This window comes from Diceros bicornis, chromosome 8 (assembly GCF_020826845.1).
Source record: "Diceros bicornis minor isolate mBicDic1 chromosome 8, mDicBic1.mat.cur, whole genome shotgun sequence".
Classification (NCBI taxonomy): domain Eukaryota; kingdom Metazoa; phylum Chordata; class Mammalia; order Perissodactyla; family Rhinocerotidae; genus Diceros; species Diceros bicornis.
In genome coordinates this window covers 70,042,274-70,067,490 of record NC_080747.1, presented here as the reverse complement: position 1 = coordinate 70,067,490, position 25,217 = coordinate 70,042,274, and the positions used below count along the sequence as shown (strand labels likewise).

At 37.3% G+C, this 25,217-nt stretch overlaps 1 protein-coding gene and 1 non-coding gene across 2 annotated transcripts in view; one reads left to right on the top strand and one right to left on the bottom strand.

The window, feature by feature from the left end:
- ARHGAP24 (Rho GTPase activating protein 24) overlaps positions 1 to 25,217 on the bottom strand; it is a 468,734-nt gene that overhangs the window by 172,204 nt on the left and 271,313 nt on the right. The window lies entirely within an intron of this gene.
- LOC131409884 (U6 spliceosomal RNA) lies at positions 3,621 to 3,727 on the top strand. Its single transcript, XR_009221071.1, has one exon. It is a non-coding gene; the product is annotated as a U6 spliceosomal RNA (small nuclear RNA).

The following is a 25,217-nucleotide window of genomic DNA, read 5'->3' as shown; positions in this document are numbered from 1 at the left end:
GGAATATCAGACACAGATCATGCTAAGAATATCATCAAAACAAAGCAATTAGCCAGCTGGGACAGATACCACCCTCAAGATCTGGGGCACAAGGGCCAAGATTTTGTACTAAACGTCTTAGTTAAAGTCTTTACATTAAAAGCATTACTTTCACTGTGCTGTTTATACTTTGTTTTAATAATACAATCAGATGTGAAACTCTTAATCCTAATAAAATGAATTACATGGGAAAACTGCCACATTTTACCTGTTATTTATCAAATAAACAATTCAGTAAGTTTTCTACACCTACATTTTATGATGTCTTCTAATTTGAACTCAGCATTTACTTTTAAATTAAGGATATGATGGACGCCTATCAATCAAGACTTGTTTAATTATGAGGGCGCCTTTCACTTTGAAGAATGAGACTATAACTCATAGATACGAAAAAGACTGTAGGAATTTTACAATTGAGGACTCTGATACCCTCAGGTAAAAAAGTCCCTTGCCCAAAGTCACATCAATATTGAGCATTCGAGTCAGGGCTAGAAAACACAATGAGATTCTCCATTCGGTTGTTATTTCTACTCTCCTGCAAAGTTTTGTCTCATGATTCCTGCTCAGGTAGTTAGGTCTTTCCCCCCATTGTTATAGATCCATTGTTCCAGTTAGTGAAAGGAAGACAATTTATGGAGAAATCCAAATGAGCTGCTTCCCTGTGCTCCTGTGCTTCCCTCCTATGTGAATGTTGGGTCCACTGAAGTGTATGGAAGTGGTTACTATTCTGTCGTGGCCTTCAGTCATGGTCTTTCCAATGACGAGTATGACTATTTCTGATTTCATTCATCCTGGAAGGAGGTAGTTCTTTTAAAAAGAAAATAAACCCAGAAGAAGGCTCTCAGTGAGTAGAGGAAGAAAATTATTTTCTGGCTATCAGACTTAGGTCTAAGCTTTGAGGAATGTGGATGTCCAGGAAGTCAACTGAATAATAGACCCTGCCATGGAGCCAACTACATTGAGGCAGAGAGGGGCTGTGGTGCAATTGAGTCAGGGCACCCTGGAGAACAGGTGGTTTTTCATGGCCTGATGATTTAGTTGCTTGTTATTTTCCTTGTGTTTTCCCTGGGTCTTCTGTAAGAATCCAGCCTTGATGTATCAGGTGTTCTATTGGATATAATGGGAAGACTGTACTGATAAATTAGGAAAGCAAGAGGCCCTATGAAGACATCATGATGATGACAGCAAATAGCTAATGGAAAATTATCTCCCCAAGGAAAGAAAACAACCAAGTAACTCAGAGAAAGAGAACTGGAGCTATGCGTCCCCACGTGAGACTCTCTCTTTACTGACAACTTGGAGAATCCAGGTTTTATTATTAAGGCTGGGAGTAGTTTCCCTAAAGCAAGAGAAGATATTTTTTGATGGGTGAAGAAAATCCAGTTTAAAGCTCCAAATGTTGTGTTAGATTTATTTAGAGCCTGAAGGGAGTGTGAATTAGTTTCTTTGGAACCTGATGGATGTTATAAAAAATAATCTTAAATTCAAGATATTGTTTTCGTAGTTACTAAAACTTCCGTGAACCTATGACTGATAGAAATAGCCAGGTTTATTTTAATCAGCTATTATTATCCAATAATCATATTATGAAGAAGATATGATTTTTTGGAAAGGTGAGAAACTCTCACTCAGAGCTCTGATAATTATCACTGAAAAATAACATTTATTATAAAAGAAAATGCTAATTATGTCACCAGCTTTTATTTCTCTATACATATATATTTTGCACAGAAGAATGATATAAGCTAAATCAATTTTGCATGTAATACACATATTGATTTTTCTCTAGATCTTCCTGACGATTTTGAACTTAGCCACATGATAATAAAACATGTGAAGATTTTCTCCAATCTGTAAATAGTTGCTCTTAATTGGGGTTGCATCTTTATCATTAAAACTCTCTATTTTTACGACAATTATCAGTGGGATAAAATGATAAACATTTAAGTAATGGCAATAGAAAATGAAATTTTAAAGTAGAACCAACCTAGAAATTTTGTCATGAAGATCAAGTAGCATGAATATAAGAGGCAGAGGAGACGGTAGGCAATAGTGTGCCCTCCTTGCATACCTAGTCTCTCTGGGCTGGGCAGTACATGGCCCTTGACTAGGACTCTGTCTCCACCCATATTCACCAGCTGTCAGATCCCAAGTTCTGGGGTAAACTCACCCCTAGGATGAGGAATAATGGGGAAACATCTGCTAAAGGGAAGGGAAGCTTCAAAATTTACATAATTTTAAAATCTTTATTAAAAATATTTTATAGCATTTACAATTCAGCATCTTGGGACAAAGCCTTTTGACCCTCACTAATTACATTCCTAGAGGTCATTTCAAATGTTGCCATTTTTACTAGCCAATAAACTTTTCAAGGAACACATACAAATCATAGGATCTCAGCATTAGAAAAAATGCCAGCGGCCATGTCGTACAAATTCCTAACTTATTATTAAGTTAAAAATATTGATTGAACAATATTTTTTCCTGTTAACTAGCAAGTAGATCCTTAACATTGGAAGAGAAATGTTCCAAACCTTTCATGAATACAGAAATGTTTATACAGGTACCATATGTCATGAACCTTCAGGTTCACTCATGAAAAGTAAAATCCACGAAGTAAATGATGAGCGTGTATGATTAATGGATACATTGCCTTCATACTCTCTTCTCTGTGTAAATAATTTTAATAACATCTAATTTTTTATGACAACACCTCAAATTTCTAGTGAACAATTGTTATAATAATTTCATAGCTCTATAACTAAAAGAGAAATAACACTGTAGAAACATATTTTTGTTTGATTGGGATGAGAGAATGAAGTGTTGGTATTTAGCCAGCTTGTGGTAAAACAATTTAATATTTTCTTTAGAACTATGTATTACATTTGGAAGTAGAGCACCACCAGGACAGATGAGGTAATAGAAGTTTGAAGACAAAAGATTTTCTCTCTTATACCATTGGAAAATTAAATTGTGCAAAGGAAGTCCAGAAAATGAAGAAATTGAGGCATTAAAGAGCTAAGTGACTTGCCCACGATCACTCAGCCACATTATGTGGAAGAACCATAAGCAGAAATGCAGGTTATCTGGCCCCAAAGTCCATGCTGCTGACAATTGCAGTGTGCTGCATTATGAAGCATATTGATGCATATGCCTTACTTTGCTTTAATTATGATCAAGAACAAAATGGAGAGCATGCTATTAGCACCACAGCCTTGCAGAGCTCTAGCATTACTCGAGATATTATCCTTGTTATTTCACGTGTGAAGAAATTGAATTATATAAAGGTTAAGGGCATTTCTCAACGTCATGGAGCTATTTTGTGCTGAAAATTAAAGATGAAGAAGATATTATCTACCAAATTTGGTAATTCACTTATATGAAAGGCAAGGCTTAATTTTTAAAAAGGAAGTTTTAGTAATAATGTCTACGATTTATTGAGTGTTGGTTATGTTCCAAGGACTTCACATATATTTTTATTATCCTCCCAACAGCCCTGAAAGGTAGACTCTCATTTTATCTCATTTTATAATCCTCACATTTACAGATGAGGAAAATTGAGTCTCAAAAATGTAAGTGGCATGCTCGCTTCAGCAGCACATATACTAAAATAGGAACGATACAGAGAAGATTAGCATGGCCCCTGCGCAAGGATGACACACAAATTCGTGAAGCGTTCCATATTTTTAAAACATATATCTGACAAGGGGTTAATCTCCACAATATATAAAGAACTCACACAACTGAACAACAAAAAAACAACCCGATCAAAAAATGGGCAGAGGAAATGAACAGACACTTCTCCAAAGATATACAGATGGCCGATAGGCACATGAAAAGATGTTCAACATCACTAATCATCAGGGAAATGCAGATCAAAACAACACTAAGGTATCACCTCATGCCTGTTAGAATGGCTACAATCACCAAGACAAAAAACAACAAATGTTGGAGAGGATGTGGAGAAACAGGAACCCTCATACACAGCTGGTGGGAATGCAAACTGGTGCAGCCTCTATGGAAAACGGTATGGAGATTCCTCAAAGAATTAAAAATAGAAATACCCTATGATCCAGCTATCCCATTACTGGGAATCTATCCAACGAACCTGAAATCAACAATCCAAAGAGGCTTATGCACCCCTATGTTCATTGCAGCATTATTCACTACAGCCAAGAAGTGGAAGCAACCTAAATGTCCCTCGACTGATGATTGGATCAAGAAGATGTGGTATATATATACAATGGAATACTACTCAGCCATAAAAAAGACAAAATCGTCCCATTTGCAACAACATGGATGGGCCTGGAGGGTATTATGTTAAGTGAAATAAGCCAGAAAGAGAAAGACAAACACTGTATGATCTCACTCATATGTGGAATATACACCAACACATGGACAGAGAAAACTGTATTGTGGTTACCAGGGGCAATGGGGGTAGGGGGTGGGCACAAGGGGTGAAGGGAGACATATATATAGTGATAGACAAACAAAAATGTACAACCAAAAATTTCACAATGTTATAAACTATTAAAACATCAATTAAAAAAAGAAAAAAATGTAAATGTCTTGCCCAAAATTATATACCTAGCAGGTGATGAATCAGGATTTGACTCCAAAGACTATGTACTTTCAAATATACCTTTGGGGGACTCCAGCTGAGGTTGAATACAGGGAAATGAGAGGAAAGAGAAATCCTACAGCTAGGTACACATCTCCTGCTCTTTGCCGTCTGTCTTTGCCATCTGTTCCCTCCTCCTCTCAAAACTGCTGATCCACTTCTACTACTTATCACTCCCCTGGTCTGGAAAGCCCCATCCTGGTCATTCCACTAAAAACTCCCTTTTTCTTCTAAGCTTGCCTCACCAGAACATTCTGTGAGCCAGAAACTTTAAATAACAATAAAGGATGTTAGAACTAAGCACTGAGGGTCTTGAAGTAGATTCTATACCTGAAAAAAAAAAGCGATGAGTGAAAAGAATGTTAACTAAACTTTTACATGTATAAATATATTCAGTTGCATTGTAACATGATGGAAATGACTAAGCCTTGTATGGAATAAGGTAATTCTTTGCCTTACCTGGAGCACTTATTTGACGAATCACATGAATAATTCATTTATTGGCTCTGTCATTTATACTTTGCTATATGAATCTCCATATAACATAACGATGATTGTCTCTTTTTTTAATTTTAAATATAATATCTATATTCTCACCTCAATTCAAATGGAAGGGCTCATTTATTTTTGAATTTAAACTCCTTTCAACACTTAATACAGAAACCTCAAAAATGTTAATAATGTTGACAATGGAGGCCAGACATATGTCAACAAATGTTTATAATGATGACTAAAGAAACTGTCTTTGATCCTGTTTGTAACTATATTAATACTGTATGATTTCCTTCATTAAGTAGTAGATAATAACAACAATAAACAAACACATAGAGACAGAGATTGGATTGGTGGTTACCAGAGGGGAAGGGGGGAGGGAGGAGGGCGAAAGGGATAATTCGGCACATGTGTGTGGTGATGGGTTGTAATTAGTATTTGGGTGGTGAACATGATGTAATCTATGCAGAAATAGAAGTATAATGATGTACACCTGAAATTTATACAATGTTATAAACCAGTGTTACTCCAATAAACAAAAAATTAAAAAAAAAAAAAAATGTCCTGTCCTAAACCAGTTAACCCTGGAGCTGGCATTTTCCTTTGTTTACCCAAAACTTTAACAGGGTGTCAGTAATGATTTTCTGCCGAAGGCTTATGACAGCTACTCACCTTACATCTGATGAAAGGTGGGAGGTGTGGTGTGAATGATTCTGCAATGACCCTTTCTAGGACTTCCAGGAAGGCACAGTCTCCAGTTCATACGTAACAAAGAGCTTGTGTTCTGTCCAAAAATAATCTTCCAAATCACCTACCTTCTCTCATTGCAGAAAATCTTTTTTTTTTTTTTTTTTTTTTGCTTTACTTAATCTCTATTCCTTTTGGGTCTTTTTCTTTCATAATTACAGCAGATAATTACTACCATATGGACATTTTGATCGCAGAACAGGAATGAAAACTATCATTCAAAATCTCAAAATGAGGCCGAGAACGAGCCGCTATTTGAGGGCCAACTTTCTTTAACTCTAGACTTATAGTCCACACTCTGCATGATTTCTCTTGATCTTCCTTCTCTCTGATGACTTTCAGGAATAAAATACTATGAACAGAGGCAGAGGGGAGATAGAGTAGAAGTAATACCTTAGAATGTCTAGAGATCTAGCTTTCAGACCAACCCTCCGTGGGATAGGCTAAGAAACTCTGGCAACTAACAGCATAATTCTTTTTTACTTGAAGAAACTCAAACAAAATACTTGCACCTGAGGCAAATGAAGGAGCATAAGAGAGAATAAGATGTAAGTGACTGAGTGTTTCTCATTGAACCAAAAAAGATGAATGTGCAGAGCGGTTAGAGCAGTTGGAAGGAAGTTAACTTAGAGAGCAGTGCCGCTGGGCGGTAAAGAGCCTGGTTCACAAGTTAGAAGGACAAGGTCAGAACATGTCCATTTATCACCCCTAGGACTTAACATCGAGAATCTTGCTTTATGTTGATGCATGCTACATAATTTTTTCAAAAGGATAACACTGAAATAAAAAGCATATTTTTGGAATTGGGGAACAACACAAGAATGCTGGAACATCTGGTCTCTTTCATTAAAAAAAGAAACAAACAGCTATGTAAAACTGTCAACAGTAAATAAAAATATGTATTAGAGTTAGCTAGTAAGGAAAAACTCTTCCGCTCCCAAGCAAGACTGATTAACATTGTGTTTATAAAGGCCCATGGAGAGGAAAACTGTTTGGAGTGGGGGGCATGGAGTGGGGAGAGATAGAAATGAAGAGAAGGGCTTAGAGGGAGAGAGACCAAAGTTGCTGACCTAGGGGTAAGAAAAGGTCGCTGGAAGAGTGGGGCTTGAAACGCCCCAGGGAGATAATAGGACCTGGGAGAGAATGGTGATATGGCCCTAGACCTCTGGGCTCCAAGGCTGCACAAAGGTCCAAAGCCACCAGGAATCTAGGCACAGAAGCAGCAGAACCATTCATCATCAGGACACTATGTGGCTTGAGCATTGATCATTTCAGCCTGGTGTGGGTTAAAGACCTGAGAGTCCACTCTGTGAAATTTTAACACAGCCCCAGTTTGGGGGATGGGAAAGATGAAGTGAGGAGGAACAATAACGGCTAAGAATGAATTTTTATTTCTTCAATATCCTGGTGACTTGGATTTCAGAGTTTGATTTAAGACAATTAGAAAAACAATGGAACTGTTTGGCAGTGAATCAGTACTGAGGTAAAAATTGTACTGTTACAAATATTTACACAATTTTACAAAATACAAAAGCTAACTTGAAGATACCAGCATTAGCTGGAAATACTGTTCTGATACAGAGGGCCTTTGATTTGGTTAAAAAGGTAAATATAGCTGTTCTAGAACAGTAGAATATAGGTCTTCTGTTAAGTTAAAAAGTGTATCACATGTTTTCTCTATCACTTGAAAAACTGCAAGGCTTTATTCAGATTGATGTAAATATGATTAGGATTGGGAAAAGGAAAAAGCCATATGTAGCAAAAGCTACCTATTTTGAGACAGTCGTGAGCTTTCTCTTAATTCTTGAATTATATTGTATGCCCATTTACAGATGGAAAATTAAAACTAGAGATTATCCAAGTGAATTTATGAAAATAATAATTTAACGAGAAAGCTGGTGAAAAATCTTTATTTCTTAACATCCATTTTTGTGCTTGTCTTATCAAATATCAAAGGATTATGTAGCAACCTTCTCTTGAATTCCTAATCCAACCCTCAACTTAAAAAAAAAGTTACTTCCATAGAGAACTATTGCAACACAATTGAGTATGTCATTTGCCTCCAGGCATGTTAAGACTGTTGCATAAAGCCTTCTGTCGAATGTACTGAGAGGTAGAATGTATAATTTTAGACCATGTATTCATGATGTCAAACACTATTGCCAAATACAAAATATTTTCAATAATTACCCTGCTATACAAACTAAGCTGCAATGAACTTTAACTTTATTGGCAGAAAGCATTGCTTCCTTGCTAAGAAACAGGTGACAGAGTCCCCTAGATACACCTTCTCTTAGAATCTCCTTCAAGTTTCCCCTGCCCCCCACCTCAGATACATCAGTGGAAGCCAAGACTGATGACTTGCAACTGATTTAATTTATCATTTCTTCCAGTCAGGAGTGAAACTTATTCAATTGGGAACCATTAGTCTGAACCAAACTGGAACAAGTATAGTTTCTAAATCCAAAGTTCATGTTTATTGCAGAAGCTTAAAAATCTGGTCAAAGGAAGCAGTTAAATGAGGTAGGCTGCTGGAATGAAACGAATACAATGCTGCGTGTCAAGAGACAATAAAAGCATGTCTGAAAAAGAAATATTTAATCTGGGATCCATGGATTTAGCATGAATGGCCTTCAGAGAGTAAACAAAGCCCTCCCTGAAACCATATCCCAAATTCTATGATCACGTGCACAAGTGAGTTTTTCTAGGGAGACTATCCCGACTTGGCATTACATTTCCAAATAGGTTTGTTAAGAACAACTGTCAAGGATTTGGACACTGCTTAGTTCTGGCTGACCTCTCCTTGAAGCTCAAAGTTGATCAACATGACTCTTTGTGGAGCATGCAAAGTTAATGAACACTAATGGGGCGTTAACAAAAGGCCAAAGGAAAAATCTGAAGCTGAGGAAATTTACATTTTAATGCGGAGGCACACCTGAGCAAAGTATTTCAAATCATAAAGCCTTTGCTACTACCCCTACACAGCAGGGGAATCATTTGTGATCAAGACAAATTTTAATATAATCCCTAATCAACACAGCTGAGGAGAGAATTTTACATCCTTCTATTCCAGATGGTGCCATTTTATCAGAGGTTCACTCCTTGGTATGCTCAGGTAATTAAAGTCCTTGCTGTTTGTTAATGGCAGATTTGTGCAGCAAAAATGACTCTGGAACAGATGTCAGCAAATTTGTCAAAGCGGCTGGATAATCATCCTGACTGCTTGAAGGACTATTCCATTTCACCCCCGCTGAACTCTTGCAGGACCTAAATATCACCTTTGCCTTTACTGCTTTCCAAAGGGAGGCAAGGGGAAGCGGTGGCTGTGGGAAGGGCAACAGCAAGACACTTGGTCAAAGTCATTCACTTTGCAAGGAATAATCAGTAATGAAGGCATTCTAGCAGACAGTTTCAAACGCAAAAGTATCAAGATGATACATTTTATGAGACTCTCCCTATACATCTCACCACAGGCTCCCTCATCAGCCTGCATTCATGCTTACTATAAACTTGCAGCTCAAACTTTTATCTCATATCTTTGTTCTTGTTTTGTCAGCATATACCTGCAGCTAAGATGGCAGCCTATTATAATCAGAGATCGAAAGAAAAAGAAATGGTGAGAAGCTGTTGATTAACACAAAAAACAACCAAAGCTATGGCAGGTACCTTACCCCACCTCGAAAGCTCTATGGATATTTGAACTCTAAATTGCAGAGGGAGAGTTTTGTGTGCATTTGAATACTGTCTGTCCTTTGGCAATCACTGTACGCCTTTAAAAGAAAAACCCAAGAAAGCGTTAGAATAGACAGCTTTCATTAGAATAAAACAAAATAAAATGATTTTAAAAATATAAAGCCCTGCACAGATGCCACATCTTTTTAAAAAATTAATTAATTAAGGGGCTGGCCCAGTGGTGTAGTGGTTAAGTTCACACCTTTTGCTTCGCTGGCCTGGGGTTTGCAGGTTCGGATCCCGGGTGTGGACCTGCACACCACTCATCAAGCCATGCTGTGGCAGCATCCCACGTAGAAAATGGAGAAAGATGGGCAAGGATGTTAGTCAGCGCTAATCTTCCTCAGCAAAAAGGGGAAGGTTGGCAAGGGATGTTTGCTCAGGGCCAGTCTTCCTCACCAAAAATAAAAATAAAAAAATTAATTAATTGAGGTCTCTCAGATATCCATCAATTTGTGATATGATATATAATGATAAAAAAAATCCTTATCTGGCCTAGTAATTTCTATTTCTGAGCTGTCTGCTCCAAATGTGTGTGTGTGGGCGGGCAGGTGGGTGGGTGTTTGTGTTTTAAAAAAGTCAAAGTCACCTCGGTACTGTTTGCTATTATTACCTAGCTCTCTTAAAGAGAAGAGAAATTATTTCCTCTTGGTTAAATTATAATGTTTTTAGTGATTCATAAAAATCTTGTTTTATATAGAATTTTATATCCAAATTTTGCATAGAATATTATATTTCAGTATATAGTTATTGAAAGTCTTGGTAGAAGTGCAGGACATTATATAAGACCTGTTGTAGAGAAGAGGAAGAGCTGATGTAAAGAGACACTAAATTATTCGCCAAAGTGACTGAAGCCAAACTACAACTAGACTTCGAGTTGCTTCCATACCAAGCTTTTTTATATAAAGTTACTCATAATAAACTCCACAAAAGTTTAATAATTTTCCTAAATCTAATAGTATAATATGTCCCATTCCATAAAATCCTATTTAAAGAGTTTGTCTATTTATAAAAATAGTTTCTGCCTTGGATTGGAAATGGAGTGCTCATACTTATTGTAAATGAAAATGTTTCAGAACCATTAGAAGCCTCTTACTCTAATAAATTAATATGTGAAGAGCCACGGCACCCTGTTAGCTAAGTTACTTTATGTGACCTACCACAGAAGGGTGCACAGTGAATCAAACAGAAAAGAGGTGTGAACTGCCCTTTAAATGACCAACCTGGGCAAATGGCAGAAGGGATATTGTGGCCATAAATCTTACAAACAGAAGAATCTCTTAACATTTAAAAAAGGTTTGGGGCAAATCAAGCTTCAAGCCCAGGAAACATAAGAAAATATATGCAAACACAAAGAGTAAAAAGAAGAAGAAGAATAGCAAAATGAGCATCACAAGAGCATAAAAATTGTTCTAGGTCTGAAAGTGTCGTCCCAGTTCCCCGGTAGTCTAGTGAGGGTTTCCTGCCTTTCCTTCTCTTCATTCCAACAATGGGGAGGAGGCCCCAGAAGGGATCCATCAGAGACAGCAAACAAATTAAGCTCTATTTTAGTTAAGGAAAATGTTACTAGTAGTTAAGCACACTTTTCTACAGCTCTAGTATTTTCTAGTATTCAGAAGACTCTAGTCATGGAAACTTAACCAGTAGAAGAGGTGATGGTAAGTATCCATGTATTCACAGATAAGCCTCAGTCAAACACAGACGCCAGACCCAGATGTATCATCTTGGTATTCTGAAGTTTACATGAATATACCTACAAAGCACAGTGCTAAGAACTACATGTTCCCACTGTGTCAAACAATTTACACACCTTAATATATCATTTGTTTTTACCCTCACCAAGTATTTTTTAATAATTATTATTGTTTTGCAAATATGGAAACAGAAACTCATGAGTGTTAAGTCATTTCCATGAGCTTTGCTAAAGAGTCAGGAATTCCAAAGCAAGTCACTCTCAGAACCCCCTGATCTTTTTCATTTCAATGTGCTGCCTATTGAAACTATCTTGATTTGCCATAGAATTATTTTTCAAACTGGACATTAACTACTTTAAGTTTGATTTTCCTTATCCCTTCCATTTCAAACTAAAGTATTATTATTCTTTATTCATCCTTTATAAATAAGTCAATAATCGTGAAGTTCGACTATTTCCTTGGACATTTGCCTGTTCAACTCTTAAGGTGAACTTGTAGGTTTTCTGTTGCTTGGAAATGAATATCTGAAAAGTCATTTCTTAACTCAAAACTTTCTAGCTTTAAAACTGAAATAGGCAGTGGATGGGGAGGGAACTATCTTCTTTGAGAACCTTTTACATAGGCAGTACATATAAATATGATCTTAATTGGTCTTTACAGCAATCTTTAAGAGAAGGTATTACAAGGTTCTGAGAGGTTAATAATTTGGTTAGATAGGGTAGCAATTGGTGGAAACCTTTGGAAACCAAGAACCCAATGCTATCAGTTCTCACCAAATATTGTCCATGAAGGGGCTCTGTTAATGGATTTCCTCTACCACTAAGTTCACCCCTATTGTGAAATGGCTTAGTCTAATTATTAAACACTTGTTACATTGAATGCCCATTCTTCAGATTCCAGGCTCACCAAGTCACCTTCCAAATGTCATTTGGCTTTCCATATATCTTAATTTCATGGAGAAAAGACAATGATTTTACTGATGAGAGTAATCCAGATCAAGTAAAAGCGGTGTTGGAGTTCTGGTCTTCTCCATCATCTTCTTGAGCTTGGATAATGTCAAAACATCTATGACACATGCATGCACTAATAATGGTTTCATGGAATCTGGCTAATGTTATTGCTAAGGTAAGGAATGCCTCCTTGAGATAGCTGGCTCATTTCTAGGTGCTCCCTACGCAAGCTTGTGGTTTGATTTACAAGGAACAATTATATAATTTTCAAAGGATTTCTACAGTACAGAGAAATGTAACAGTCCCAAAGATACTTTTTGGTTATTTTATTTAGATCTATTTCATTTATTTTACTTTCTATTTTATTTTGATCTATTTTATTTAGATTATCTCAGAAGACATCATCCTTTCATATGCTTGAAGGAAGACATTGTAAATACATTTCAATTTTTACTTGGAAACAAAATCCCCATAGCATAGCACCTCATCTGTCATATGGAAGAGAAACCTTATATGATATTTTAACTATAGGGAAAATCTTATATAATGTTTAATTAATTATAGCAAGACTTGATAACTTTTCCCAAGCTTTTACTTAATGTAAATAGAACAAACTCAAAATATAGTCACCAAAATAAAACAATATTTCTGGGGCACAGACTCTCTTACTAGTCAGGAGGGCATTATAATAGGAGTGACTAGAGAGGAGAATACAGGTTTAGCAAATTTATCACCCAATTACATAGTTATTTTTATGCATTTTAAAATTGATGTCCTTGAAGAACAAAAAGAAAAGAAAAAGTGAAAACCTATAAAAATGTAGATAGTTTAAAATGACTGACCATCAATGATTGAGACATAACCACCCATACTTCATCTGTACTTATTATGTTCATCTTAAAGCTGTATGTCCTTTAGAATTTATGTGTTATTTATGTATGTAACAAAGAAAAAGGATACTATATATTTAATAAATTCTTAATGTGAATTGCCTTTTGCTGAAAAATTTCAACTGGAAATATATTTCAACTGGATACATTCGTCTTGTGAACGTCTAGGAACTAATCTACCTGTGCTATAGTTTTCCTGAATAATGTAAAAGGAAAACATTAAAATTCTTTTAATTCCTAACACGGAAAGGAATTAAGAAGACCATATAGTTACAAGCATTGTCTCAATATAGCCTGTTTCAGTTGCTACCCAGCAATAATTGTTCCAGCCTTTTGCTGTTGCTTCACGAAATAAATAAAATTTTTATTCTAATAGTTAAGCTTCATCATTCAAAACTGTTTCTGTTTGAGCACGTTTTTCTTCTTTTTCTTCTCCTTCTTCTCCCCCACCTCTTCCTCCTCTCGTGCTTCTTCTGGTTCCTACATTTGTCCTACAATGATTTGGGATGTTATTATCTCACCGTTTGGGGCCTACTTCAGCCTAGGATCCATCTTCTGCTTGGCTCTACCTGAGCAATTCTACTCTTGTACAAGAGCAAAGCTGGTGGAAAATCAGTCATCAGTCACCAGCACAGTGCTAATCCAGTACCACACAGTTCATTCTGTTTCCTTTTTCCTCATTTGTGTGTATTTTTTGAAATTGTTTTTGCTTTTTTTTCCTTGATATTATTAAAATATCTTTGATTTTTAGAATAAATAGTATAAGTACTCATTTACTTTTTATTTCGTATATATCCAAACTAATTATTAATTATTACTTTTGCTCACTGTGAAGAAATCAAAAATTACAAGGGAACTGACTTTCAGTTACCTGATTCATTATCAGAAATCCAGCCTCAGTCTATTATTATTTTTAACTATTATTTTGAAATAATTTTACCCTTGCATAGAAGTTACAAAAATAGTACAGAGATTTCCCAGGTACCCTTTGCCCAGCTTTCCTTAAAGATAGTATCTTTGAAAACCACTGCACAATTATCAAAACCAGGAAATTAACATTTCTATAACACCATTAACTAAAGTACAGACCTTATTGGCTTTTTTGCCAGTTTTTACATGTTTACTCATTTGGGGGGAACAAAGGGCATTGTATAGTCCTATGAAATTTTATCACATGTACTGATTTGTGCAACCACCATGATCATAAGGATATGGAACTATTCCATCACCCCAAAGAAACTCCTTCATGCTCCCCCTTTGAAGTCATACTCTCTCCCCAACCTCAAGTCCAGGCAATTACAGCTCAGTTCTCCATCACTATAATTTTGTCATTTAAGAATGTTATATAAAATGGAATCATGCATGGGGCCAGCCCCGTGGCTTAGTGGTTAAGTGCGTGCGCTCCGCTGCTGGCGGCCCGGGTTCGGATCCCAGGCGCGCACCGACGCACTGCTTCTCCGGCCATGCTGAGGCCGCGTCCCACATACAGCAACTAGAAGGATGTGCAACTATGACGCACAACTATCTACTGGGGCTTTGCGGAAAAAAAGGAGGAGGATTGGCAATGGATGTTGGCTCGGAGCCGGTCTTCCTCAGCCAAAAGAGGAGGATTGGCATGGGTGTTAGCTCAGAGCTGATCTTCCTCACAAAAAACAAAAAACAAAAAATGGAATCATGCTGTAGGTAGCCTCTTGAGATTGGCTTTTTTCACTCAGCACAATACCTTTAGGATCCACCCAAATTTTTGTGTATTTCAGTAGTTTGTTCCTTGGTATTGGTGAGTTGTGTCAGATGGCATACATGTACCGCTGTTGCTGAGAGAACATTTAGTTAAGTAAATACGGTCACTCATCATCGAAAAAAAAGTTATGTTTTTTAACTTTTTGATTCTGTTTAAACTTAATGCTGGCCCTGGTTTTTTTCCTTAGTAGTAAACTCAAGGGATTTGACTAAACTACATGGTTTTTAATATCATTCAAGCTCTAGGACCTTGTAAAAATGATTTTAAAAAATGCAGAAGCTCATGCAATAAACTGCAGTTATTCTCTTCAGCTACAGTACTCCTGTTTATTCAAAGTTGTTTTGACCTACCCAGCACAACCCACCTCAGTCTGCTAATAGCACTCTGATGAGGGCAGGGGTAGGGAAGCATAATGCCAGATGAGGTTAAAAAAAAATCACATCCCCCAGCCACACTGATTTTGGGATGGCATGTGGCCAAAGTCAGGCTAATCAGAGTCAACAATATTCAATAATGGGATTTTTTGGGTTACAATTGCAGAGAAGAAAAACTCTTTTGCTGCTGAATTAATCACATCACAACACGGAGGCAGCCAGCCTAGAATGAAGCCACTCCAATACTGAGAAATGGAGGAAAAGTAAATCCTGCTGACATCATTTCAATCTTTGGATTTCACCACATTTGCTCTAAATTCATCCTTTTTGCCTGCTCTGTGAAAATGGTTGTTCCTTAAAAAATTTTTCCTTGGCCAGCTGGTATCACGTTAAGCTGTGCCAGCAGAGGGTGTGAGAGAGACACTGCAGAAGACAATGGGTTTTTGCTTCCTGGTTCCTGTGGGCTGGCTCAGCGAGCTCCTGCAGCACAGGCAGCTCCTCCAGCACCTAGCATCTCTGTGCACACAGGGCTTCCTCTGTGCCCAGCACTGTGGTGCTCACAGCTTCTTCAGCATCAAGCACCTGCAGTGCACACTGGCCTGAATATTCAGTGGCCAGCAGCCTCCCCTGGACCTCTGCAGGCAGTTTTGTAACAAAGTGCCTCCAGTGAGACACCTCTCCATGAATTTTCTAGCACTTTAGAGGGTGCATTTCAGGCAAGTGCCAGAGGGAGGACTTCAAGAAAGTTCTGCCATTGCAGCACCACAGTGACTACCCATCCATCCAATGAGGCAAGGCCATGCCTTCTCCAAGGAGGTCTGAATCTCAGCCTGGCCGGGGGGGCTGTTCCTTGGGTGCTCTGTCCCACTCGTGGGAGTTGTGGCTGCTCCTTACATCTACTATGCCTATGTTCTTGAGAGTTCTTTCTACTTCTCACTAGCCAATCCTTTGATATGCTAATCCCCAGTTATAGTTAAGAATTCTTTGTACTAAACTTGCCCTGTTCAAGTGACTCTGTGGTTTCTGTCCTGATTGGACCCAGATTGATGCACCACACCTGAAGACTAAGCTACCCTTGGACTTCTCAATTTTATGATCTAATAAATTCCATTTTTGGCTGATGTGGCTTAGTTGGGCTTTTATAACTGGAACTGGAAAAGTTTTGATACAAATAAGATCCATAAAATTTATAAAAAGGTTAATACAGAGAAAATAATCTTAGAAAGCCATATAAATATATTTTTTTAAAGTAGACTTGATATTCAAACTTAACAGATTTCAATTCTAGCAAACTTTTTCTCAGCTATACAGGAATGATATTATTATGATACTTTGGAATATGCTCCAAATTATTTTTAAAAAAAACTATGAGTAAATTTCACAACTTTGATTCAGGGCTTTAGTATAAGGGGCCAGTTTCATGCCACATCCCTCACCACATACAGTGGAAAATCATTCTCTCAGGAAACTGACACTAATCACTCTGGTGGTGAATCAATGTAACCAAGTAAACAGTAAGTAGTTAGTGCTCTTATACTGACCCAGAGACTACCCAAGAAGCATGTGTGTGAATAGGTGAGAGCAGACTGAATGTACGATATAGATATAGTAAGTTGAGTGTGTTAAGCAAGGAAATACTACAAATTATTTTTAGTTTTGGTTTTTGTGCTTTTATTATTATTTTATGTGTATACAGAAGTTGGTTCTTAGGTGATTTTTTCCACCATGCCAAATGAATTGAAAACATCTCTCCTATTTTTTGGAATACATATAAATTGTGTAGTCAAATTAAAAATGCAAAAACAACAAAATCTGGATGGTCCCTAAAAGATACTCTCCAAGTGAGAAAATAGCATACAAATAACTAGCTTGGTTTGAGATTCTGACTGCCAAAAAAAAAGAATGACCACAGTGATTTGGATATGAATAATTATTGCTTATCTACAAATTTTCAATTAACTAAGATGACAACAAGCAGAAATACTCCACATAGAATCTGCCACTAAAGTCATATCAATAAATATTTCAAAACTTAAAGAAAGATTGACTAAAACCCAAATAAGCAGAATGTCAAATTCCCATGTAGAAACCTAGTGTCTGCTCTCATTGCCAGACTTTAAGGTCTCAGCCCAAACCCTGTGTTCCTATGATTGCTGTAAAAGGGACAAGGACCATTATATTGCCAAGAGTTAATAACTTGTCATCTGCTTCAAAAATAGATGTGTCCAAGAGATTCTAAATTATTTGGATTCGAGGTCTCGCTACTGAAGTTTAGGGTGGGGTAGAGGTTGGAATATGACAGAGATTTGATGCTTTCCTGGCTAATGTGCTATTTTTAAGAAGTTACTTGATTGGGTTCTGCCATTAATATCTCTGAATTTTACAGATATTTGAAAAGCACCTATGCATTCTTATCTTACAAATTCTTTTTGATGTTTTCAATGCAAGGTTAAATTAATATTTAAACTGATATTTTGGATACTTAAAACTTGGCCTTTATTAGTCAGAAACAAAGGAATTGGATACAGTTTTCTTTTCCATTCAGTTGAGAATATATTAACTGAGATTCATATCACTATACACAGGAGAAGAATCCTTTTGTTTCGGTTTCTGTTATTGTATTGTCTGTTTTTTCATTGAAGTCCACTTAATCTAACAACAACGAAAGGAAGGTTATATGAGGGGAGACGGGAAAATAAAATAAGGAGTTCTAGCAGGAGAACTGGAGTCTGGTGGGCACCGAAAACACTGGAAAAGGGACCCAATTATCTTACTACACTTACGCTTTCCGCTAGAAACTTTACATGTGCTATTTCATTAGACTCCACAACGGCCTTGTAACAATGGCATTATTACTCTTCTATGGAGGAAAAAACCTGAGGGCCAAAATAATCCACAACTAGGCCTCTCATTCAAATCCTAATTTGTTGGAATCCACAACCCATGGTCTCTCTAATAAATCATGTTGCCTTTCAGTGGGAAAAAGAGGAAGAGAACAGAAAATAGAGCCAAGATAGAGAAGGACGAAGAAAAGGTCATTAGGTTATTACCATATTTTCTTGCTTCTGCGTAACACTGATTCATTTGTACAAATTTTGTATGAATTTCTATATCAATGTACACTTCAATTCTGAGACAGATGCCAATTTTAAAAATGTTCAAGTGTGAAAAACTGTAACGTGGAATGGAGGAAATATGACAGTGAGACGCGACATCTTTCAGTTTGCTTGGTGGGGCTTCCTTGCAACTGGATGCCGTCTACTACCCACAAAAAGGAGCTTTGGCTAATGAAGCAATGTTGCTTTTCCCCAGTTCTTATACCTCTCAGGCTGCCTTTCAGGGGGAAAAACCAAGAGGTGCATGAGGGCAGACCTTTATTTTATCAGTTACAGAACAACACTACACTAAGCCACTGATGAGATGAAACAGGGTCAAACATGGTTACAGGCTCAGTGTTACTCATTCACAAGATCACACAATCAGCATTTTCTAAGATGGTCAAGATAATGTTTAAGTAAAAGAATCTTCAATATTATGTTGAAAATAGCATATTTTAAAAGCATCATATACTGCAATTATATTTGGGTATTATTTTTTCTCCCTCTGTACTTTATTGATTATGCCACTGGTTTCATAACTAATGTTACAACAAGAGTACTGAAAACACCGGCAAAATAATCTTCAGTGGCACACGGGATCTCTTTTCTATTCCACTACTTTATTATTTCAATGGAATTCAGATATCCTCTTGACAGATGTAAATTGCATTATAAAAGATTTACACAGCTACCTTCCACAGACTCAAACAACTCTAAAAACAGTAGACGGTAATAAAAAATAGACACTTCCATTGAAAAGAAAAGTAAAAATGATTTTTTTCCTCAAAGGTCCAGAATGTATGGTTTTATCCCCTCTCTATGATAAACATTTAGATTATTTCATTAAGCTGTTGGACATGCCTTTCCCCTCCAGCATGAGGAACACTGTTCCCTAAAGAAAATGGCAAGAATTATTTGGTAACTCTTCTTCGTCATTACCCCATACTGTTAAATAAATCACATTTTCTTCTCAAGTGAAGCCTCAATAAATTTCCTTCAAAATCTCATTTCTACCCCTATCATTTTGCTATTCCTTTTTTTGTATTATACATGCTTACAACGAATCATAAATTCTGAAAAAGAAGGCACTGCTTTTTGTGTGTGTGTTTTGGGTAACACCTAGTGAAGCATAGATAGTGGATTAATATTGAAGAAAACACACTTAGATACCATGCATTTCTTCTTTTCATAGTATACACAAGAGCATTCTATTTTTGTGACCGGAAATAGCCTAATCTCATTCCATCACATATTTTATCTGAGATAAAAAAAGAGTGTATACAAACCGAGAGTCATAATTTTAAAACTTTGAAGACTTGTTTAAAAATAGAATGTGATGGAAAAGAGTTTGCCAGGTACCATAAACAGACCTAAAAGAGGAAGGACCATCCTATTTTTTGATTGCTCTGTGGGAAATAAGGTTTAAAATTTTGACTGACCCCATTTTCATTTATCTGGCCTATCTTTCGCAAGCTGAGTATCATCCCAGCCCCAGTATTTTAAAACCATGTCCCCAGATCAAAGCACACATCTCTAAGAAGCAATATTCTTCAGATCTGGGGACATAACACATGCTCTACTTTGTTTGCTTAAGGAGTCCTCATCATAGAAACTTGCTGTAAATGAGCAATTAGAATTACTGCTCGCAGTTTCTTGAGATATACATTTTAGAGATATTTCAGACTCAGATAAGTGTATCATTCTTATCTGGACAAAGTCAAAGCACATATATTCTGTACTACTTCATGTTCATACAAGCAGAGGGCAGTGAACGGGGCATGCTGCAACATTTATGACCTCCGCTAACACAAAATTTCATTCCTGAAAAATTTATTGGTGTTACATAACTGGGTGCTAACTTGGCTTCTTTTATATCTGTCAACTCTCTATTTATCTTACTGTCTCTAATTTACGGGGCCAGGAAAAATATTCCTTCATTTTAACAAGAATTTCTTCAATATAGAAAAACAGTGAGTTCTCTGCCTACTGTGACATTTTTGAGCCTAATTAAATAATGACAGGGAGTTAAAAAAAAGTCCAAATATTAGTTGATGGGTGCAATTTGTGGATGTACTTCAGTGGTGCATGACAACGAGCTCTGACAGAGCTTCACACTGCACTATAGTAAGTCAACTTGATGATCTTGGATTTCTAAAACACAAAATATAGCAGCTTTTTGAGATCAGATATTTCCTAAGAAACTAAAGCCAAATGGATGCTGTTGCGAAGAAAGACACATCACAAGTGTTTCCTGAAGGATAGCTTTTTGGAACATTATCCATAAATTGTCATCATATCCCTAAAAATTCCATTAAGGTGTATGCCAGAGTATCTGGTTTATCTTTAATTTCAAGGTTTTCAAGGGGAAAACCCCAATATTTTTTTTTTAAAAGAGTCCTGTCTATACAGATGTCACCAATGGGGTACTCCCACAGGTAAGCAAAGGCTAGTTCCTTGAAAACTCATCCCTCGTAATTCTGTCAAACACAGGGGATTAAAAAAAAAGAAAATGTATATTATAATTTTTTCATGTCTTATTTCCTCTTGATTGCTACAGAGTGTTTTGTCTTTGACTCTTGGCTTTTTTCACTCCAAAGAACATTCAGAATCTGCCTGCTCCATTCTTGGCTTCGGTAACAGGTAGAGAGAGCTGAGAGAATCAAAAAGAGAAACTGCTTGAAGTAGGAAGAGAAAATTTAAAAAGGAGGAAAAGGAAGAGGAGGGGCCATGGGCTGAATCTGAGGGGAAAAAAAGTTTTTTTGAGGGTTCAGACAGGCTTTGGGGACATTGCAAGAGATGAGAGAATATTGCAATGAATCAAGAATTGGAACATTCTCCAACATACTTAGACTTCATTGGACTTAAAAAATATGTTCACAATTACTGGGCAGTGTTTCTTTAAAGTCTGTGCTATGAGTGGATTCTGTGTGGCTTGGCTTTTATACAGACAATGTACGATCCTCCATGTTCCTTCCAACTCCTTGACTTTAGGATGTTCCTTCAGGGCCAGCATATTCTGAGTTCTCTTAATACTGATCACCATGTTTTATCTAAAATATATATACAGTTTTCAAAATTGTTAAAACTTCAGATTTTTATTGGGGTATGGTATTAAATTTTCCCATATTTCTATTTTTAAGTATAAAATTGCTTCAAGCTCATTTGAAAAATGTTTGAATTGTTAAAAGGCAAAGTAGGGGGCTGGCCCAGTGGTGTAGTGGTTAAGTTCACGTGCTCTACTTTGGCGGCCCAGGGTTTGCAGGTTCAGATCCCAGGCGTGGCCCTACACACCACTTATCAAGGCATGCTGTGGCAGGCGTTCCACATATAAAGTAGAGGAAGATGGGCACGGATATTAGCCCAGGGCCAATCTTCCTCAGCAAAAAGAGGAGAATTGGCAACAGCTGTTAGCTCAGGGCTAATCTTCCTCACCAAAGGAAAAAAAAAAAGCAAAGTAAGATCTCCATCCCATTCACTCCCATTCTCAATTTTCAAATGTCATCATTATTGACAGTTTTGTTGTATATGGCTGCTCTTTACTATACATATCCACAAATACACATTTTTCAATATCATTTTTAGCTTCTTAAAACTCAGACCTGGCTCCACAATTGAACTAACAGTGCAATTCTTTCCATCAGACTGGCTTTAGAGCTTCTTTAAGGGATATAGAAGGCATAATTGTACATTATTGACAACCTCCATCTTTACCTGGGAAATCCCTATTTTCTATCAAAATACTTGAATTTTTTTTGCCACCAGTACTATATTTGTACTAGTCAGGGAAGGCTAAATGATGCTGCACTAACAAACAATTCCATAACAACAATTATTTCTGACTTACACTATTGTCCATTGTGGGTCAGCAGGGTCCTCAGCTCATCGAAGTCACTCAAAGACCCAATACGTGTTTCCACAATCCCAGAGCAGTAGGAAGGGCACATGATAATCTGGACAGTGGCACCTACCTAAAACTTCTACCTGCAAGTGAGTTGTACTACTACTGTTCATTTTTCATTGGCCAAAGCAAGTTAAGTGGCCGGGACTAACTTCAAAAGAGGAGAGAAGTATAATTCTGTTGCGTGACTGGAGAACAGAGCTGAAAATATTTGGTGAACACAATTCATGACTCAATATTTTAACACTTTTAATTTCTTTTCTGAGGTCACCTCTCAAATCCTAACCACTTTTGATAAGGAGCAATATTTTACATTATTGCTTCCTATTTTTACCCTCAAATACGCCTGTCTGCTCTCCCTAAATCTGTTAGAGCAGCAGAATTTATAACACTGACCATACTGATGAGGCCATTATAAAAAAAAATTTAAGAAGACTGCATAGATTCCCAAAATATGGACATTTAATTCCAATTCTAATGGTCTTTTATAGACAACTTGCTTTATACATTATTTCTGTGATTCTTTATTTCTTTATTGGGTTAAAAAGAGTAAACACACAACAGAGTTTTGACCAGCACTGGACTCTCAACACGTGGCAGAAGCCTGCTATTTGGTTTTTAGTAATAATAAATGTTTACTGATTAGTGGTTCAATGCCTGATATATTTATTTTTAGACCAGGTTTTCATTTTTTCCAATCTAGTTCATGAAGAGCAAAATCATATGTGAAACAGTCACGCTAAACTTGGCTAAAAACAAAAGGCAATGACTACGGTGCCTGGAAGAATGCTTATTCATTATTCCCTAGACTAGCATATTTCTCAGCAGAGACAAGAGCATATACTGTAACCATGGAAAATCTGGGGAACTGGAACTCTTAAAAATACCATTTACGCTACATCAAACTCGAGCCCACTCAGGCAATGTAAATCTTTCCCATATGTGACGACTGCTTGTTGCCCAACTTCCAATTCTAAAGGAGACACTGTAAATATCCCAGATACTCCTTTTTAATTTCTACCAAGAGTTCTGCAGCTGTTTTTATGCTTGCAGTTGAAAGAAGAGTTCTCTAATAAACTAGAAGGAGAGATATATCACTCTGAGAAGAGCAAAAGGATACAATCTTATATTTTAGGTATAAATTGAAACCATTTTCATATCCCAGAATAGATCTAAATTTCAATAAAAATAAATTGCCCTTTAAATTGTAGATACAATAAAATTAAAGACAGCCAAAACACCATCTATCTTGAATTCTGAATTATATTCTAAAACTTTCAATCTTTTGGCCCAGAATATAGTTATGGGGATCATTTCCACAACCTAAAATCAAGATATATGGTGTGACAAAGAATGATTTATATTGCTGCATGGGGAGCAAGAGGCAGTCTGAGAGAGATAATATGGCCAATGAACTGTCAAATTTCCTAAGGCATTTAAATAACTTAAAGCAGGGCTTCTCAAAGTGTGGGCCCTGGACCACCTGCAACACAATCACCTGGACTTTTTGTTAAAATACATATTCCAGGGCCCCCTACCAAATTAACTGAATCAGAGATTCTGGGCACATCTTCAGAAATCTGCATTTTAAGTTCTTCAGGTGCTTTTTGCACCTGCTAAAAAAAAGTCTAAACCCACAGATTTATTGAGAGAAGATAAAAGAATATTTAAAATCAGGGCATTGGAAGACAGGCCAGAAATGCAGGCGATGAAACATCCTTATTTAGACCTTAAAGCAAGGAGAGGTAAGAATCTAGTGGTCTTAGAGGAGAAAATGCCATCCTGATGGATTAACAGGACTTCTCCAGGGGATTCTGAAGTATCCTTAACATTGCATCTCAGGGAGGGGGCAATCACAATCCCCAGCAACAGTTTCTATAGGGAATGCATTGAAATGGCTGGCACAAACTTCCCCATCCCCCTAAGACCTTCTAGTAGTCTACTATGAATATCAGAAAGTTCAGAATAGGCATAGTCCTGCAGAATACCTGGCTTTCTCTGATTACCAATACCTGTAATGTGCTTCTCTCTACTACCATTTGACTCTCATTGCTAGCTCAGCCCTGCCCCACACTCTCTAGGATCAGATTTTGGGTTCTCCTACTATAACCCGAGTTTCCCTTTGTTGGTGTCTTAGTTCCTATCTAGTATCTAATACGCAGTTGCTCAATGAGCCTGCATCTTGCTTTCCATTTCACTCTTAAGAAGAGTCCTATCCTGCACTCCAGCCAATCTGCTGACTGATTTCCCTGAAAATGAAAGCCTGCTTGACCTGTTTAGTACACCTGTTCTTTGCTTGCCTGTCATCTTGCTCTCTCTGGCTGCCTGGATCTCATTTGCCACATCCTAGTACCCCTGGTGCTGACTGCTTTCCCAAATTATACCTGAATGTTGTTAAGCCCGTGGGATGTCATGCCTAGCCTTTCAGGAAAGACTTGTGTTCAGAGCCTGCATTTGCACTTGCATGGAGTGACAATCTCCTGCCCCACCCGTGTATGTACACAAGTCTGCTTCTGCATACCACCACTCTGTCTGCACACTGGGTAGTAGGAAACTGGGCCATATCCAGGCAGTTACCAAATTTTGGCCAAGAAATTCCACAGACGTCCCAGAGGACCAATGAAAACCTAACTAGGCCAGGAGTTTGGAAAATTCTCACATCACTAAGTTGAGTTAAGAACTCCTCAGGACTTAGTTCTTTATAGGGAAGTTCTTGGCAAGTCCAATTTAACCTTTACTCTTTGACTAAACTGTAAACCCCTCATAAAGCCAGTAAGTGATTTTTTCCCTTTCTGTCCTTGATCTCTATGGAGCCACAGACTTTGAGCAGATGTTACTTTTTGGGCAGCTTAGCTGTGCTTTAAGAACTTGGGAAAGGATCACTCATTACCAGTATGGGCTCACTTTATGAGACACTTTTAGCAAGGCAACAATCCTTCTG